This window comes from Pleurodeles waltl, chromosome 1_2 (genome assembly GCF_031143425.1).
Source record: "Pleurodeles waltl isolate 20211129_DDA chromosome 1_2, aPleWal1.hap1.20221129, whole genome shotgun sequence".
Taxonomy (NCBI): domain Eukaryota; kingdom Metazoa; phylum Chordata; class Amphibia; order Caudata; family Salamandridae; genus Pleurodeles; species Pleurodeles waltl.
Genome location: NC_090437.1, coordinates 1,171,571,260 through 1,171,590,740, shown reverse-complemented (window position 1 = coordinate 1,171,590,740; position 19,481 = coordinate 1,171,571,260). Strand labels below are relative to the sequence as shown.

Genomic DNA, 19,481 nt, shown 5'->3' with positions numbered 1-19,481 from the left:
TTTTCTTACCTGTAAGGCACCCTTAAGGTAGGCCTTAGGTAGCCCCAAGGGCAGGGTGCAGTGTATGTAGGTGACCTACAGTGAAATATTGCTAAATTCGTTTTTCACTGTTGCAATGCCTGTCCATCTCATAGGTTAACATGGGGGCTACCTGGAGAGGCTCCTGCTCTGACAAGTGGTGCCCTATCCAGTTCCTGGGCCCATGAAAGGAAAGCTGGTGGAAATCCAAGGAAATCGACTTCGGACGACTTCGGACAGACGCCGCTGCTGAATCCGGTGACGCCGCCTGCACCCGACTCCGTGATCTTTGCTGGAACACGACGACCTTCGCAGGCCCGACGCCACTGCAGCCCCGCTGAAGTCCGCAACTCCGTGGATGTCGCCACACCACGTCGTGACCGAGTGCGCAGATTCAATGTTTCGAACAGACGCCGCAATCTCCGACTTCGCGCATCGGCTTGTTTTCACTCTTCACCAAAGGTACTGTACTTGGGGGTCTACGCGACTCCGTGTCTGGCGCCACTGGTGTCGGCTTGTTGGGAACGACTCCGTCACGACGCTGTGTTAACACCTCATCGAAGGATTTTGTGAGTGAGGGTCCTTGCTTGAACAGGGGGTAACCTGACTGTCAACCAAATACCCCATTTCTAACACTTCCAAATCCTAGAAGATCCCAGCACAATCCTGTTCATTTTCCTCACTTTGCAACTACTCAATCTCACAGAATTGTTTTAACACTTCCACTACTTCTTCTGGTTCATAATATTTACTTTCACCCTTCACTACATGGCCTGTTTTTTTTACACCTGTTCAGTTTCCCACCTTCACTTTACCATCTTTGGTACCTTTATTGAAATCATAATACCTTTTACTCCTTTCATGGTTATCCTTAATTCTGTTGCTGGCATTTTCCACCAACCATTGTTTGATTCCAGAGTTCAAAAGTCACCCAGGATTAAAATTGGTTCTAGGATTTCTTACCCTCATCATTACAAATGGAGATAATCCTGTGGTTTCATTAAATGTTACCCTGTACAACCACACTGTATTGCCCAGTTGGCTAATCCAATCTTTATTGTTAGCAATAACCAATTGAATGGCACCTTTAAGTACACGTTTGAACCTTTCTATCATGCCGTTCCCACTGGAATTGTACTATAGTGTGGTTTTATGACTTATCCCAATTCTTTCAAAATAACTTTTTGCTTTCTTAGATAGGAATTGTACTCCATTATTACTTAAGATAGTTGAAGGTATGCCTTCTGAAGTAAACGTCTGATCTAAACAATCTAAAACAGAATCAGCATCTACCTGATCCACAATTTTAAATACAGACCATCTTGAAAATAAATCTAGGAGGACTATGAGAAATTTCAGAGGCGAGCCAATGGGGCCCATGATATCGATAGCTACTGATTACCATGGATCTGTAGGGTTAGACCTAATGCACATAGGAGGTTTAAGTGTTTGTAAAGATTTGTCTGCTCGAATACATTCATTGCAAGCCCTCACAAATCTTTCAATTTCATTATCAAAACCTGGCCACCAAAATATTTTTTTCACAGCAGTTTTGGTTCTAGAAATTCCAGAATGTCCTTCATGTGCCAGATTGACAACCATAGCATGCAAAAAGATGGTGGTATTACTCTTTCGCCTCTCTAAAGTGTACAATTCTCTTCAGCAAGTTCCGATCTAATTTCCCAGGATGGTTTTATTGCACTATCTAACTCACTCCTATTAGGCCAATCATTTTTTACAAAATTCAAAATGTTTTGTAACGTACTCTCCTTATTGTTCGCTAGATTCCATATTTTTATAGCGGGTGCACCACAGTCATCCAAGTCTATGCATAGCCTAATTTTCCAATTTTTTCGTCTCGCCATGACCATCGGGGATGTCCAATCAGAAGCTTCTATTGGCTCAATTACATCAGAAGACACAGGTCTATTCAATTCTTTGGAAATCTCTTCACAAACCATAAATTGAAATTTTCTAACTTTGCAAATTTTAGGAGTAGATAACAAAATGTTATGTTCAAACCCCTTGAGTTTTTCAAGTTTGTCACTGAACATATCAGAAAATCTAGCTAACATAGAATTGCCAACACTTACACTTTCATCAACAATTAACACTTGTTATTTGCTGTTAGGATCAAACACAATATGTACATTCTTTTGATCAAGCCATCCTAATACTGGTGGTCCCTTTTTTGATCCATATAATTTTCTTCTTGCTGATACATGTTTGAATCTAAATGTAAGCCATCTATATTCCAACATATCTATTCGCTCACCACTATACCCTTCAGGATTAATGTCTGTGCAAAGTAATCTTTCTCCAAACTTATGTACAAATTTTGTTTTTCACATCTCTTCATTGATGATAGTATAGGGTGATCCCGAATCAGCATAAATAGTTACTGGAACTCCACCAATGCTCATTTTGCATTCTGGTTTGGATTTAGAGTAGTCATCCCGAACATTCAAAACCAGGTTGCTGCATAAACTAGCCACTTTGTTATCACATTCTTCATCATTAATTGTGGTAGATTCATTAGCACCTTTTTCACACACACACTTAATTTGCTTTTGTTTCTTCTTTCTTTTGCATACTTTAGCGAAATGACCTACAATACTGCATTTGTTGCATTTCTGTCTGATAGCTGGACAGTTTTTACTGTTAGCTAGATGTTCTTTGCTGTTACAACAACAGCATTTGTTTTTATTATCCTTATCTAATTTGTCAGAGAAATGTTTGTATGTAGAGTTTTTTCAATTTACAAATAGTATCACTTTCTTTAGCTTCTCTTTTTAGTGCGACAGCACACCTACTTGAAATTTTTGCTGTGCGTACTAATGCTAGTATTTCTTCTACGGTGAAGTCTCCATTAACCCATAAGCGTTCCTGTATTGCTGGATTGGAAGTGTGCATGACTACTTGGTCTCGTATAAGTTCCTCTTGAGGTACGCCAAATTTACAATCCATCAGCAAGTTTTTTTTAAATCCGCGACGTAGTCATCAATAGATTCATCCTTTAGTTGTTTACGTTGAAAAAAAATTAATCTGGTAATGCCCATGCATACTTCAGGTTTTAAAATAGTTATCCAAGTCATGAATAGCGGCTTCAAAAACAATGACTTTTCCCACAATTACTGTTTTAGTCATTCGAGTAAAAACCTTTAATCCCTGGGGACCAACAGAATGTAATAATATTATTTTCTTCTGTTCAGGTGACATTTTTTTAATGTCATGTACAGCTTCAATATGATTAAGAAAATAGTCCTTCCACTCTGCCCATGTTAATGTAGGATTAGTGCCGGAAGGCCAAAAAGTTTGCAGAGAATTTAGACTGAAATTATGGTTACTCATGGTAATAGTAATATAGTTAAGTGTTTAATGTCACAGAAAAATAATCATGTAAATAAGTACCACATACTATGGTGAATTCATAAATTATTGTTGTGCCTGATGATTTCCACAATAAATTAAGCTTCTAAGTAGCATGCTACTATGAGTAATTTTTCCTGCTTGTATGAAGTCGAATTCAAATACATAACTATTTACTTAAATAAAACAATCGCCGTCAGAGATCTTAAAATGGTGGCACATTGGGTCATGTGATACACGTTACGTGACCATTGTGGCACATAGGTTCACGTATTAGAGGTGACCTTACACAATGATGTACTTCAGTAGTTTCCATAATGTTTGCGCATAGAGTCATGTCAAGCAGGCATTCCTTCACCAGTGAAGATTTTTGCAGTGCAGCACATGAAGAATAATATAAGACTTGCATGAGTGGGTACTAGCCAACCACACGCTAGTGTTTCAAATGGCAACTGATAACGTTTTGCACGTTGCACGGTTTGAAGAATACACCAAAATGAAATATAACGTGCTGCCTTGTTACGTAGATTAGTATAGTTCTGCAGTCTTATATTAAATTGATCTTGTTATAAATTGTAGAAAGTCTTCATGCAGAATTTCTTTCCCGCTCGTGGCCACTTTGTTGAAGTAGATCGCAATCCACAAGATTGTATTGGAGATGTATTAAGTGTAACATCCAGTAATATACTGTAAGGCAGCACACGTCTGTCTTCCTCTCTGTTTCTCACAAACTGTCACTGTCCCTGTCATTAAGAACACTCCCCATCCCTACATTCTGTACAATTACACATACTATTACATAATTATCATTCTATTACTACGCCAACATAACACTTACCCATCCTGGAAGGGGCCCCTCAGCTCCTACTGATGTGAACATGGGGGGCCCTTTCAGCATATCTTGCGGGGGGCCCTCATGCTTTGTTAAGCCACAGGCCTTGAAATATAGGTGTTCTTGTCATCTATGGGGAAAAGGTGGGCCACCACAGTTCGAGAAGTATTTTTGAGAATATCACTTCACTCCATCTCAGGACTAAGTAGAGCATCGCTTGGCTCATTGACAACTTTTGAAAGTGCCCCATCTTTTAATAATTAATTGCAGAGCAGAGCAGGCAGAGCTCTAAGGTCTATATTTGCTGTTGGAGCAAACAAGGCTATGTTACGGGCCTGACATGACAAGTTCTCCTGTGTAGGTATATGTAGTACATGTAATTTAGATAATCAACTTCGAAGTTATTTTAATAATTCAGTTGTGATAGTTTAGATCTATGGAAATAAACTCTTAGGATAGGAATAATGCTGCCTTCTATAGGGTTATGAAATAACACAGACTAAATAACACTTATTTTTTTAAGTGTCAGCAACTAATACAGATGGATTTGGAGGAATGTAGAAAACATACCAGAAGGGCAAGTCTTTTGCCAGAAAGCTGAAACATCAGCCTGCCTTTGCCCAACTAAGTATGCAATGTCTTCATGGGAAGTATCTGTTTGTGGGAGTATGTCCTAGCCAATAGCTAATGGCAACAATTCAAGAGTTATATTTACATTTTACCCGACTGAGCACAAAATTAGTAATTTAATAATGTAAGCGCCACATTCTGATTCATAGAGTTAGAAGCTGTGGAATTATATGTTTATAAAATACATTTACTAATGCATAACATTCACTAGTACAACAGGTAAGGTGAAGGATTGTGGGTGTCCTAGAGGGAGATGATAAAAAATGCAGGTTGTCCTTTAAAAAGTAGGAGGGATCAGGTCCGTTGTGAGCTCCCCAGTAGCTGCCCAGGCTCGGTGCACTCTCCTGGTTTTGCCCTTTGTATTTCGTCCTTCCTACCTCCTTTACTGCTGTTGTTGTGCCAGTTTGTGTGCCGCCGTTTCTGTGTCTGCTGTTATTTCCCAGTTGCCGTGCTTTCCCCATTGCCGTTCTGACCGCTGTCTCTGTGCGGCATCCTTTCTGCGTCCATTGTTGCTGTTTTGTGCCTGATTGTTGCCGCGGTTTCTGTGCCTGTTACTGTTTTACCAGTGCCATTCTAACTGCTGTTTCTGTGCCGTATTGATGTTCTATCATTGCTGTTGTTGCTGCTGTTCTGTGCCTGTTTTGACACTGCTGTTATTGTGCCATCTTTTTCCTGGTATGTGCCAGTTATTTTGCTGTAACTTCTGTTGTCCTCTGTACAGCAAGCCAGCCCACCTCGCCACCTGCTTTCCCACAGCTCTTGCCTAAGAGTGCCCCTCTCAAGACCTACTTAATCGAGGCCACAGTGTGGACGCACAGCAGCCGTGCAAAGCGGGCACGCCAAAGCCAAGCTCATCTGTGCACATCAGGGCCTGGACTGAGTGTGGTCCAGTTAGCCAACCAAGTATGAATGGATGTGTTTGTACTTGTACAGTGTGAAGTTAGTGAGTCACTGTGGGAACAGGTCAAACAATTGTTTTAGCTTGTAGTTGGGAGAGATGATGCTATTCAGGATCATGTAATCGTCATGAGGCTAGGCAAAATAAAATTTTGTGGTTATCCTTCAGTCTTGAGCAGGGGTGTAACAGGGGCCTCCCACAGCCCCTGCTGTGGGGGCCCACAGGCTTACCTATACTGGAGGGGGCGCCCTCAGCCCCTACTGATGTGAGTGTCAGAATATCTTGCAGGGGAGCCCCACACCATTTGTCATACCACTGGTCTTGAAATATAGGTTCCCTTGTCATGTATGGGGGAAAGTAGGGCCACCACAGTTTGAGTTTTTTTAACCCTGCCTCTCCACCCACACAGCTACACTTACGCAGGCCTCCAAACTCTGGATCCCTGTCACATTGACAATAACAACTGCCTCCACACATCGCTGCACACTACTAGAGGACAGTTCTCCTGCCAGCACTGCCACTTTACCTGCAACACAGAAGCAACCAACAATGCCGGAGACACCGCAAAAACAACTGCATCCACCACACTGACCGAGACTGCCATAGCACAACTTCAATGCATCCTACTCAAAACATAATCGCTTGGCAAACCTGCAAATGGAGATCTGGGACATGATCTTATCCCTCACCCCGGACATCATCTTCCTCACAGAGACCTGGCTGAACCCCACCTTTGTGCGAGACATTACAATCGTCACACCTGAAGGCTACTAGATAACATACCGGCACCAAACCAACAAAGAAGGAGGTGGAATTGCCATTATCTACAATGACACCATCTGATGCAAGACCTCCTCAGACGACTCGACACCGAAAATGGAGCATCCCAACTTCCTACTCTACACAGATGGAAAAAGCACCATCAGAGGCGCCCTCGCAGAGACCACCAGGACCACACTCCAGCTTCTGTAACACCATCCCTGACCTCACTGCCCCAATCGCCAGAGGCATCTTCCTAGGGGATCTTAACTTCCACCTCAACAACCCTAGAAAAACTAACACTACCCACCTCCTGGATAGCATGAGCAACATCAGTCTCAAGCAATTGTTCACTGACCCCACCCACATAGCAGGACATATGCTTGACCCCACTTTTACGTCCAGTCACACAGTCAACTACAATCACATCTCACAGCTCACCTGGACTGACTATTACAACATCCACTTCATCATCTAAGGACCTACCAACACTGGCACCATGAACTCCAGCTCCACGCACAGAAATTGGAACCGGGTATCAGAAGACGAGTGTAACAACACTTTTATCTCCCACCTCCCAGGCACAACATCCAACTCAGATCAGACTGTGAAGAACTTCTCCCAGTGGATCACAGAATACACCGACACAATCGCCCTGCCAAACCAACCAAATCCAAAGGATCTGCCAGTAGAGCCATCTAGTTCACGGCAGAGCTGAAATTCACCAAATGCAACTGCCTGCAACAAGAAAGGAAGTGGCGCACCAGCAAAGAGACAGGAGACCTCACTACCTTCAAGACAACACTCAACCAGTACCACCGCCTCCTGAAAGAAACAAAGAAGAATGCCTTAGCAGACCGCATACAAGCCAGCACAAACCACAGTAAGACGCTCTTCACCATTATGAAGGAGTTCTCCGACCCCACATCCGCTAGGAACAAAATTACTCCCCTCCTAAGAACTGTGTGACACCCTAGCATACTTTTGCACAACAAGATCTCAGTCAACTATGAAAACCTCAAACCCCAACCCTCAGCTGCTGACAGCATCAGCCTGCTTGCACCCACGAACATAAAACCCAAACACCTGTTCACCCTTTGAGACCTTCTCATGACTCAAGCCACAATCTCCATCATGTACTCCGTGCTCTCAGGAGCACCCACAGACCCCTGTCCCCACCACGTCTTCAACCTCGGGAGCAAGATGATTAGCAATGAGCTCAAGAATGTCCTGAACACTTCCATCACCTCGACCTCCTTCCTTGAGGACTGGAAACTGGCTGAAGTAAGGCCCCTCCTGAAGAAACCTTCTGAAGACCGAGCAAAACCGAAGAACTACTGGCCCATCTCTGTGCTCCCTTTTCCTGTGAAAGTTCTTGAGAAGGCAATCAACTAGCAACTCACCGATCACCTAGAAAACAACAATCTCCTTGACCTCTCTCAATCTAGATTCCAAGCCAACCACAGTTCTGAGGCAGCCTTGATCACAGCCACTGATGACATCAGAACCCTTTCGGACCATGACAAACTGCAGCCCTGGTCCTCCTGGACCTGTAACCACCTTTGATACTTCTTGATCAACAGACTCCACCACATCGGAATCCAGGGAGATTACCTCAAATGGACTGCCTCATACCTCACTGGAAGAACCCAGAGAATCTGTATTCCATTGTTCACATTGGAACCCAAGAAAATCAGCAGCATCCCCCAAGGATCGTCCCTCAGCCCCACCCTCTTCTATATGTACATGACCCCCTGGCCAACACCGTCAGATCACACAGAGTTAACCTCATCTCCTGTGCCGCTCATCCTCTCACTGTCAGAAGACCCCTTCACCACCAGAGCCAACATCCACAGATGTATGTTGAACGTCGCTAGCTGGATGAAGGACAATTGTCTCAAGCTCAACACTGACAAGGCAGAAGTCCTCATCTTTGAGAACAACACCTTGCCATGGAATGATGCAAAGTGTTCTGTTGAGCTCGGCCCAATACCAGCCAGACAGACCACACCTGCAACCTTGGCATCATTTTGGACAGCAAGCTAACCATGAAGAAACAGGTAAGCACAGTCTCATCTGCCTGCTACCACACCCTACATATACTTTGCAAGATCTTCAGGTGGCTACTAGTCAACACCAGAAGGACCAGGCCCTTGTCACCAGCAGGCTGGACTATGGGAACACGCTCTATGTGGGAATCACTGCAAACCTACTGAAGAGACTACAGACAATACAAAACTAGCCAGCCAGACTCATCCTCAACTTCCTCAGACTAACCACCATCACACCTCTCCTCCAGGAGCTACACTGGCTTCTGATACAGAAGAGATGTCAGTTCAAGATGTTGACCCACACATTCAAAGCCCTGCACAACGAGGGACTAGTAAACATCAACAAACACATGACCTTTTATCAATCAACCAGCCACCTATGATCCACCTTCCTCTTCCTCGCAAACATCCTCTGGGTCTGCCGAGGCAACAGCCGAGGATGCTCCTTCTCACACCTGGTGGCCAAAGTTGGAACAACCTTCCCCTGCACCTCAGGACTGCCCCATCGCTCCAATAATTCGGGAAAGGACTCAGAACATTGCTGTTCGAATGAACAGATCACCACGAAGCAGCTAACAACTCCAGTGTCTTGAGACCCTCATGGGTGATTTGCCACGCTTCACAAATCCTTGATTGACTGAATGATCAAAATGAACAGATAATTTTGCAGGTAGATGTTTACACTGAAAAAAACAGATATCTACTACTCAGAGGAGTGAGTGGCCCTGCATGTAATGGGAAAGTATGTGAAAAATTTCCACAAGAAAAAAATATGCATAGTGTAGAGAAAAGAATATATTATTAAATGCACATTTACATATCATTTACACATTCATAATTTTGCACCTGCTAGACATTTTGAAAGCATACATTCTGTGAGTTCTCCCAGAAATCTACAACCACATCCGATTTACAGGACTACTCATGAGATTATTTATAAAATATATCTACTTGCTCACAACTCCTATGGAAGTAGATTTCTAAATTTTCACCCACGGCCTTTGGCCCTAAAATTATATTTACATCTTGCTTGTACCATACCATGAAATTTGATGCCCGCATCAATTTTCATTCATGCAAGGACAAATTTTAAATTAAAGATTTATTTCAAAGGGCAAACCATGACACTGGCAGATTGTCCGCTGGAGCAAATCTAGTCTGGTACCAAAATGATAGCTGACCCTGTGAATAAAGATCAGCAAACCTCTGACCATGTCATTTATTTGTGTATGTATATTTCACTTTCATGAACAAAAAAAATAAATTAGGACAATGACATGAAATTGTAAACTGAACTACACAGCTGACAATCAGAATCAGATCACTTTATAGAGCCGTCCAGGGATCTATAGTGTCCTGTTATCTTAAACTTCTACATGGAGTCGCTTTGTGTTCTTCACACAGATAACAGCATCAAAATTCACCAATATTCCAAGGATACCCATCTCTACATGAAAGTCTCCTGCTTCGTATGTCCATCAGCTCAAACACTGCCTGCACATCTTTCAGCCCTGGACATCCAACGTTTACTCAAAATTCAACCCAACAAAGGCAGAATTCCAGTTTTTCCCAAAAACATCAAACAAGAAATAGTGCAAACCTGGCACAATGACATGAATCATGCAGCTTTGAACCCCAGCATTCAAAGAATACTAAGTCACCTGGATTTATCCAGGAAACCAATCTCACCCTCAAGGAACACATTACCAAATACCAAAGATGACCTGTTACCAGCTTGCTCTTCTAAAAAAGGCAAACTGTTTCTTCCAAAGAGCAACTTCAGAATTGCAGTTCGAGGACCTGTACTCTCACATCTGGGTGGTGGTAATGCAATAATCCTAGGCCTCTCAGACACGTCTCATCAAGGGCTAGAAAACATATTCACATCACCTTCATCATGATGGAACTTCCTTGGTTTACCTTGCCAAGCAGCTGCATCAATCACAAAGCCATCACAAGTAGCACCCCCACTAATCTTGCAGTCAACTTTACCATCTCTGATGGTTCTTGCAGATGGCAAAATAAGAATTGTAAAAGTGAAAAAATAAGGCCACAGTTATTTTGCAACTATGCATCCAGGATCTGGAACATCATCCCCATATCCATTAGGACTGTCCCAAAGCTTCTCCAATTTGGGAAAGAGTTTAAAGATGCACCTCCTTACAGGACACTACACCATAAAGCATTAACGGTCCACAAACCAGCCACCTCTTTCAGCAATTGGAGTATTAGTTGAAAAGGATAGAAGCCCCACTCAAGTAATAAACAGAATTGTTGTAGGAGTGAACCACAAAATGTCACTAAATGCTTAACCCTCTGGCAGCTTGGCACAAAAGCAGTCAGGTTTACCTTAGAGGCATAGTGGAAAGTGCTTAATAATATAATGGCGCCCCTTCCTATGTTTGACTTAACATAATATGTATGAAGATCAGACATTTTAATGAGGCAGTGAGGTACTGTGTTAATAGCACACCTAATATAAAGATGGGATATGCTGGCACTAAAGATCACACTTACACTGGGCAAAGCAGAAAAATTACCTTGATTATGCTTTTCCACATGCTTTAGAAACTCGCTGGTAGGCCTTCTAACAGATACTACTTTATGTACTGTATTTGGCAACAGTATTTTATTTGCTAGATAAGTGTATCATTTATTGATGGAACTTTTAGATGCACTATTCTATGAGGTATGTTATTGTATTATACTTTTGTGGTCTATTTTAATATTATCAAATAAAGTTAACTGAACTGAAAGTATTTATACAGCACACAAAAAGTAATAAAGCAAAAATACAATATAAAAAAATCTTTACCCAATTTAGAAAAATAGAGTACATTTTGATGAATAAAGCAACAACAAAACAAATTAAATCCAATCAGTAGAACCAGAGTTATTAATGTTTAGAACGTTTTTAGGGAAAAATAGCACCTAAAAGATCAAAGCACTAAGGGCCACATGTACAGAGATCTGGTTTTGCGACACGCAATTTGCAAGTCGCAAAACCGGATGTAAAATAGTGTACTTTACATTGTTTGCGATTCCCAATCGGGTTGCAAATGCCCTACCTCATGAATATTCATGAGGTAGGTCCCAATTTGCGACCTCATTAGGAATGGCTGCCCTCACAGGGATGGTGACCTGATGGAGACAGCAGACCACCATGTCTGTTACTGCTTTCAAAGAGAGCAGCTTTTTTTTTTTTTTAAATGCACCCGTTTTCCTTAAAGGAAAACAAGATGCATTTCAAAATCAAAAATGAAAAGTTTTCTTTTCATTTTTTCAGAACAAGCAGTGGTCCTTAGGACCACTGCCTACTCTGAAAAAATATTGTCGCTGCCATTCACAAATGGGAAGGGGCACGTTTGTGAATGGGTTAGCACCAGTCTGAAACTGGTGCTAACTGCAATTGTTTTGTGACTGCATTCACGGTGACAAAACAATCCTACATCGCACTGCGACTCGCAATTAGGAAGGAAACGTCCCTTCCTTATTGCAACTCGCAAACCTATTTTGCGATTCGGTAAATAGATTACCGAATCGCAAAATAGGCTCTGTACATACCCCCCAAAACAATTCCTGTTGCAAACGGTCCGATTCTGCGAATCGGGCCATTTGCGACAGGAAAAATGATACGTACATGTGCCCCTTACTGCAGTATCTGGTCATGCAAGAACATGGCAAAGGCAAAAGTTAAGTCTGACAGTGATGGAGTGCGGGTCAGATACAAGGGGTGAAATGGGCCTGGTCTCGGCTCTCCTTCAGACTTATGAAAATTCCTGAGAAAAGTCCTGGAGAGAGTAGTCATTCAGCAGGGCAAGACAGCAGGCCGTTTCTGAAGACATGTCTTCGACAACGGGGCGCCACTGGACGAGGTCTCTGTGATGGTGTCAACAAAAGCAAGAAAAAGCTCAGAGTGGGAGAGGCTGGATTTCCAGAACGTAAAGGTCATCATTGTCAATGGGGTGCTGGTCATCCCTGAGCCTGGTGCAGATTTCTACCTCTATTCTTAGAAGTTTTTCTGGAGCTTGGATTCCACGAGGCCAAACACCACTGCCGGGAGGTCCAGCTGAGGAGTATTTGCTGTGGCGGACAGGAACATAGTGGGAGCTTCAGCAAAGGCAGACTGACTGATGATGCACCTTGGGCAGATCGGATGGCAGGTAGGTCCTGGTGTTCTGTCAGTTTCTTAGTAGAAATGTTTCCAGGTCCCAGGACTTTAGCCAGCAGGCCAGCAAGGCAGTCCTTTCAGCAGCAAGGCAGTAGGGCACTACTTCTAGCAGCAGGGCAACAGATTCTTCTGACTCTTCCACAGGTCCACGACTGATTAGAAGAGTGGGTCTCATTTTTATACCTTCTTCAAGCCTTTCTTAGTGGAGGGACACCCTGCCCTACCTCTAACTCTGGTTCTGGAAATTTCTTCCCCTGGCAAGGCTCCAAACTGTCTGGTGTGAGAAAAGGCTGGTGTCATGTTCCTGTGTGCGGGAGAGGCAAGCCCTTTTAAGGTGTAAGTGGGGTAGGGTAGAGCTCCACCCCATAAACCCCAACAAGATTGGCAATTCTGCCCATAACTGGCTCCTTTTGTGTCACAGTCTGGGAAGAAAGCACAAGTCTCAACAGCAGAGCCATTCACGGCCATATGACCCAGGATGCTGGCAGAAGGCACATATGGTTAGAACAAGAAAATGCTAAATTTCTAAAAGTAGCATTTTCAGAACTGTGGCCTAAAATCAGACCTTACCTTATGCTTAAGAGGATTTAGAATTACAATTCATTTGAGTCCAAACAGCATTTCCCCATGTGTTTCTGTTGGAAGATGGCACTTCCTTCAGGGTCATCCCCAAATCTTTTGCCTTTCTCCTCCTATTTTTTCTGGCTTTGTGTTTGTTGGCTTTTGAACTCTGTGCACTTTACCACTGCTACCCAGTGCTAAAGTGCTTGTGCCTTAAAACATGGTAATATTGGCTTATCCCCAATGAGCTTATATAATTTACCTTTATGTCCCTAGTAAATTGCACTACATGTGCCCTGGGCCTTTAAATTAAATGCTATTTGTGCGCCTTACAACACTAATTGTGTTATCCACTTAAGTATCCCTGTAACAATGTCTAAGGCCTGCTAATGCAGAGCCTGTGTGTGCAGATTTATACTGCCATGTTGACCTGGAACAATGGAACTTTTGCCAGGTTCCGTAATAGAATTTTTAAAACATGTAAGTCACCCCTAGGGAAGGCCCTAAACAGCCCAGCAGGCAGACTGCAATGTATTTAAAATGCAGGAAATGTACTTTTAAGTTTTAAAAGTCCTGGTAATGAAAAACTCCCAAAATCTTTTCACTATAGCAAAACCCATCTCTCCCATAGGATAACATTGGAATTACCTGATTACATCCTATAAGTGTAATTTACAATTTGGATACAATTTCAAGTTTGGTGTCTCTCGAATCACAATTTAAAATTATGACTTAAGGCGAAGACAGATTTTAACTTGCAATTCTGAAAATGCCACTTTAAAAAGTTAGCATTTTCTTACTTAGTCATTTGGTGCCTGCTGCCTGTCACTGAACACCTGTCTGGGCTGGGTGACATCTGAGCTATGTGTATTCCCCACAGACAGCCACACACAATGGGAGTGCAGCTGGGACTCGATGGGCCATCCTTGGAAGATGGGAGGGAAGAGCTGGGCACAGCCTTACTTACATCTGAATTTCCTATCCCTACACAAAGAGCTGCATAACCCCCTGTAGTGAGTCTGGAGCCAGGGCAGGAAGGAGCAGGACCTCTGTGCACTTCAACGTCCTTTCTTTGAAGTCTCCCCCACTTCAAAGGCACCACTAGGTATAAGAACTGGACCTCAGACACCACTGCTTCTGTACACTTCTAGACCTGGATACTCTGCCAGGAAGAAGGGCTGCTGTGCTACTGAAGGCATAACACTCTGTTAGACTGCCGTTTCACTGTACTGCTGCCGTGCTGACCTGTGGCTGCTGCCCTCTTGCCTGGGAGTGAGAAGGACTGGACTTGCATCTTTCCACCCCAGAAACCCAGAGTGACTCCAAGGGCTATTTGGCTTGTCTCCTGATCTGAATTCTTGGGCACATTTCAGACTTCCAACCACCCTGCTCCTGTACCTGGACTCTGACTTCTGTGAGTCTGCCCTGTCAAGTGATGCCACCCCAGTCATGGACCCTGAAAAGTGGGCCTAACGTGCTTGCTCCAGCAGAATCACTGCATCCTCTGCTGTGAGAGAAGAATTGAAGCATTGCCGCTGGTGCATGGAGAACATTATCACACCACCTCTACTGCATGGGTCGGAACCGGAATCGCACTGCCGCTGTACCTTGCATCTTGAAACCAGTACATTACGTTTGGAACTGACACTGCAGCATTTTCTCACCGCAAGGTCCTCCTATCCCCGTTAACGGTAGCCAATACTATGACATTAAAACTCTACATCGCAGCCCATGCAATCATGGGAGCTTGTGCACATCAGATCCTCGACATCAACGCAGTAGGAACTCACACCACAGCCTCACCACATCTCGGAACCGATGCATCAACGGTGTTGCGTGGAGAAAAGTGAAGCATTCCCACCCCACTGTGTAATTTGGAATCAATACATTGCTCCGTAACCGGGATTTAAGGTATTTTGGTTCAGCCAGCCCAGCTGGGTCCCTGTGGCTGGCCCGTGCTCCACTATGGTTTGCCTGAACTTTAGACTTTGTCCTGGTCCGCCTTAACCAGATATCCCAAGTTGGTGCTTCTTGCTACTAAGCACTATTTTACAGTTTAATCTTTAATAATTCATAACTCTGGTTCTACTTACTGAGTTTTAGTTGCTGTGGTCTTATTTTATTTATTAAATTCAGATCTATTTTTCTAGCCTGGTGTGGAATATTTTGTATGGTGTTTTCACTGTATTACTGTTTGTAGTGTTCCACAAATACTTTACACATTCCCTTTAAATTAAGCCTGAATGCTCTGTGCAAGGCTACCAGAGGGTGAGCACAGGTTAATTTATGGTTTGCCTGACACCCTGACTAGAATTGTGGTTGCTGCTTGACCAGCGCTCAAACTCCAGTCAACCAACAACCCAATTTCTAACAGTTTCCAATCTAAAGTTAGCACTTATTAACTGTAATAAGGTAACCCAGTGTTAGTCAATGGGAAAGACAGGCACTGCCACAATGAAAAATTACTTTAGGAGTTTTACACTGCCAGGACATGTCCCACTTTTTAAACAAAAGGCACCCTGCCTTATAATCCTATATGGCCTACCTTAGGGATGACTTATTTACAGAGCCACTAGAATTATGCGATTGTGCAGCTGCAGCTATTTTTGCATAATTATAGATTTGCCACATTCGCCACATAATCCATCATCTGCAGCAAACTCTGCAGATTTTAACAAAACTAGCTCAAATGGTATAAAAGTAACTAAAATGGTGCAAAACGTGTTGCCACACAGTGGAAGGCCCTTGCAAAGTTGGACTGGTCACTTTTCTAATGCTTATTGCTATATTTGGGTATTAAACTGGTACTAATGAGGTGGAACCATTGACCATGCAGTGTTACCAAGTTGAAAAATGACAAAATAATGAAATAATATGATAACAAAATGTGCTGCATTGTGCCGCATAGTTTGTGTTTTCTTGCCACATAATTCACGCAACCCTACCACATAATTTGGCCCTCTCGTGTCGCATAATTCCAGTGACCCTGTGTTCATGTATTAAAAAGGAATGTTTAGGGCTGGCAAAAGATTTATTTTGTCAGTTTGAAATGGCAGTTTAAAACGGCACAACAGGCTTCAGTTGCAGGTTAGAGACATGTTAAAGGGCTACTTTAGCGGGTGACACAACGAGTGCTGCAGGCACACTAACAGAATTTAATTTACAGGCCCTGGGTACATGTAGCACCATTTGCTATGGACCTACAACTAAACAATGTACCAAGTAGGTGTAAGTCAATTTTACGATGTTTGAATTAGAGAGTACAATCTCTTTAGCACTGGTTAGCAGTGTAAACTGCAAAGAGTCTTAAAGGCAATAAAAATGAATTTAGCAAAACAGGAAGAATGAAGGTTTGGCCAAAGACATAGGGTTTGTTCAGGGTCAAACATTGCCCTGGCACTAATCAGTTAAGCATGAACCTTGGAGGTGTCTTCCTGTAACCTTCTTTGGTTAAGGTTGAATCTTGTGCCACACCACCTGGATCTTTGTCCTGTGTAAAGTTTCTCTCTCTGCCTGTGGTAAATTCCTGGAGTTTATATAAAGTATTGACCACTAAATCTTATCTTACATTTTCCTAATGAAACAGGGATTTCAAAACACTAGATCTAACCAGACTAAACTAGGGCAATGCATAATATGTCACCTGTGTAAAAAGCCTCTAAGAACTACCATAATATTTAGCTCATGTTTACCTTTTGTCTGCTTCTAAAACCTTGAGATGTAAATATCATGGCGATGTATTTGATTTGTGGTGTCTGATAGTGTAACCATGGGCGCAGCTTCAGAAGGGTTTTGGGGTGTTACACACTCCTAATAAATGTATTATTTACTAAATACTTGGATGCAGGAGCTTTAAGTAGGGTTTGGTAAGGTGACTGTGGAATTTCATATGGGATTTTTAAATACTCACTAATACAAAAACACACACATATACTCTTGCCTCTGTTTTGGAGGTCTTAAACATGATTATTTAAAAAACAATACTGTGTTTTAATGCACTGTTTTTCCTTTCCACTGACCAATAAGCCCCCCCTCATGCGCTGCTTGTCATATATTGATTAACTTGATATACCTGTGTGATTGTTGGAAAATCTGAAGCTCACACTGTGATGCTATTAATTGTGTTTGACCAATGACTTTGTGTTTCACCACTGCGCATATTAGTTGCTCAATGTTCACCAGTAGCACATTATATGTTTTGTTACGTTTAGCTGCCTATTGGCTTTAACATGGAGTTAGCCATTACTTTCTGTATTCAGTTTAGTCGCCTATTGGCTTTGACATGGCATTAGCCATTACTTTCTGTATTCAGTTTAGCCGCCTATTGGCTTTGACATTGCATTAGACATTACATTCTGTATTCAGCTTAGCTGCCTATTGGCTTTGACATGATATTAGACATTACATTTTGTATTCAGCTCAGCTGCCTATTGGCTTTGACATGACATTAGACATTACATTTGATATTTAGGTTAGCTGCCTATTGGCTTTAACGTGGAGTTAGACATTGCAGTTGAAACATCGCAGATGTCTGTATTCTTCCAAGCTGTGTTTTTCCACAAGATGGACCAAGCTGTTTTCTTCACACCAGACTAGACCTGATAAGAGAGAGTACATTTGGTGTTTTCCTTTCTGCTCAGCCTTGGGAATAGGAGAAGTCTAGGAGATCTGGCCAGTCTCCAAAGGCTTGCGTAGTTTTCCCGAGTCTGAGAGGAGGGGGCACGCTTTTGTAGGGATGACTCTGGGCTACAGTGAGTTAGATTCGAATCTGCTTGACTTCAGGCTGGAGCTAGACGTCAGTTGCCAGTCTCCCTTGTGGGTAGATAATCTCTTTCTCGCAGTTGACCGGAGTCATCAACTTGCAGACCCCAGAAAGATGAAGCTGAAGATAGGTCCTACTTGCTCATACGGTGATGAATTTGACTTTTATGCTTTGCTTTGAATATATTATATCTTTGCTGTGTACATTGCAACTGAGAAGTTCTGTGATATATTTTGCTTTCATTGCTGCGACTACTTTTACTCTTTTAAATGTGTGCTTGAAATCTACTAATTCGACGCTCAAGAACTTGTGGGTGGGGAAGAATTAACAACAATAAAGGTCTTCTTTGAACTCAGAAGTGCATTCCAGAGAGGTTCTGTAAGCTCTGATATGAGATATGTAGGAAAGCAGAACACACATACTCCCAGTGCTACTGACCAAGCTACAGCCCTAAGTGTCTTAATTTAGGCTAAAGGGTGATTAGTATAAACATCACTTTCACAAGTTCTGCGTATGATGACAAAAATGCTGACCGTGAAAAAAGTGCAAACTAAAATGGAAACTACACCTAAAATCTAAAACGGAAAATAACCTTTCTACTAAAATAAAAATAAAGAAACCTAAAAGCATGTGATTAAAATAATAGAATTATGACGGGAAATAATCATTGTGTTTATGACATTCCTGTAATAGCTTAACTAAACAATCACTGAATGTGATTTTGCATAATTATCATACCTTCATTACACATTTACATAACAGAAGAACATGCTAGAAATGTGCATATGATGGAATCACAGTTTATCACTTCTTGCATGTGTAATAAAACAGGTTTCCACAGTGAGGGGTCTCTGCAATGGAAGACACAGGATCATGACATTGGGAATGATATGGTTCAAATTACTCCAGAGTATTATTGTTTTTGCCAGCCTGGCGTCAGGAGGCTTAGTTGAGGTAAGAGAAGAAAGTGGTCTGACCAATCTGCTTAAAAGGATGGAGATTAGTTCTTGTATGCCAATAAAATAATGAGTTTATTGATAGGTCCTTGAATGTGTGTACTGAGTGATGAACAAGGTGGTGTTTATGGAAAATGGCTTGCAGTAGGGTGATTATTTTGTGGTTCCCATCATACCACTGAATATTATAATCTATAAGTAATATATGATTAAGTGGGAAGAACATTTAATCAATCACAAATCCGATGAGGTAATTAGTGAAGATGAGGCTAAATTTTCAGGGTCTGTCATTCTTGGAGGGTGGGTGGATAGTCAGGGATTCGAAGGACAAGAATGTATGTGTTTCAATATAGCTGCACTTGAGATGATATTTGAAGATGACAGCAACACCACCGTCCAAATTGGAGGATCTGTCATTGTGCAAAATGCTGTAGCCATCTGGAAGGAAAGTGTTCACTAAGTGTTGAGAGGAGT

At 42.3% G+C, this 19,481-nt stretch overlaps 1 protein-coding gene across 7 annotated transcripts in view; it reads right to left on the bottom strand.

Annotated features, from left to right (window-relative positions):
* SORCS2 (sortilin related VPS10 domain containing receptor 2) overlaps positions 1-19,481 on the bottom strand; it is a 1,939,515-nt gene that overhangs the window by 565,270 nt on the left and 1,354,764 nt on the right. The gene's annotated exons all lie outside the window — the stretch shown is intronic.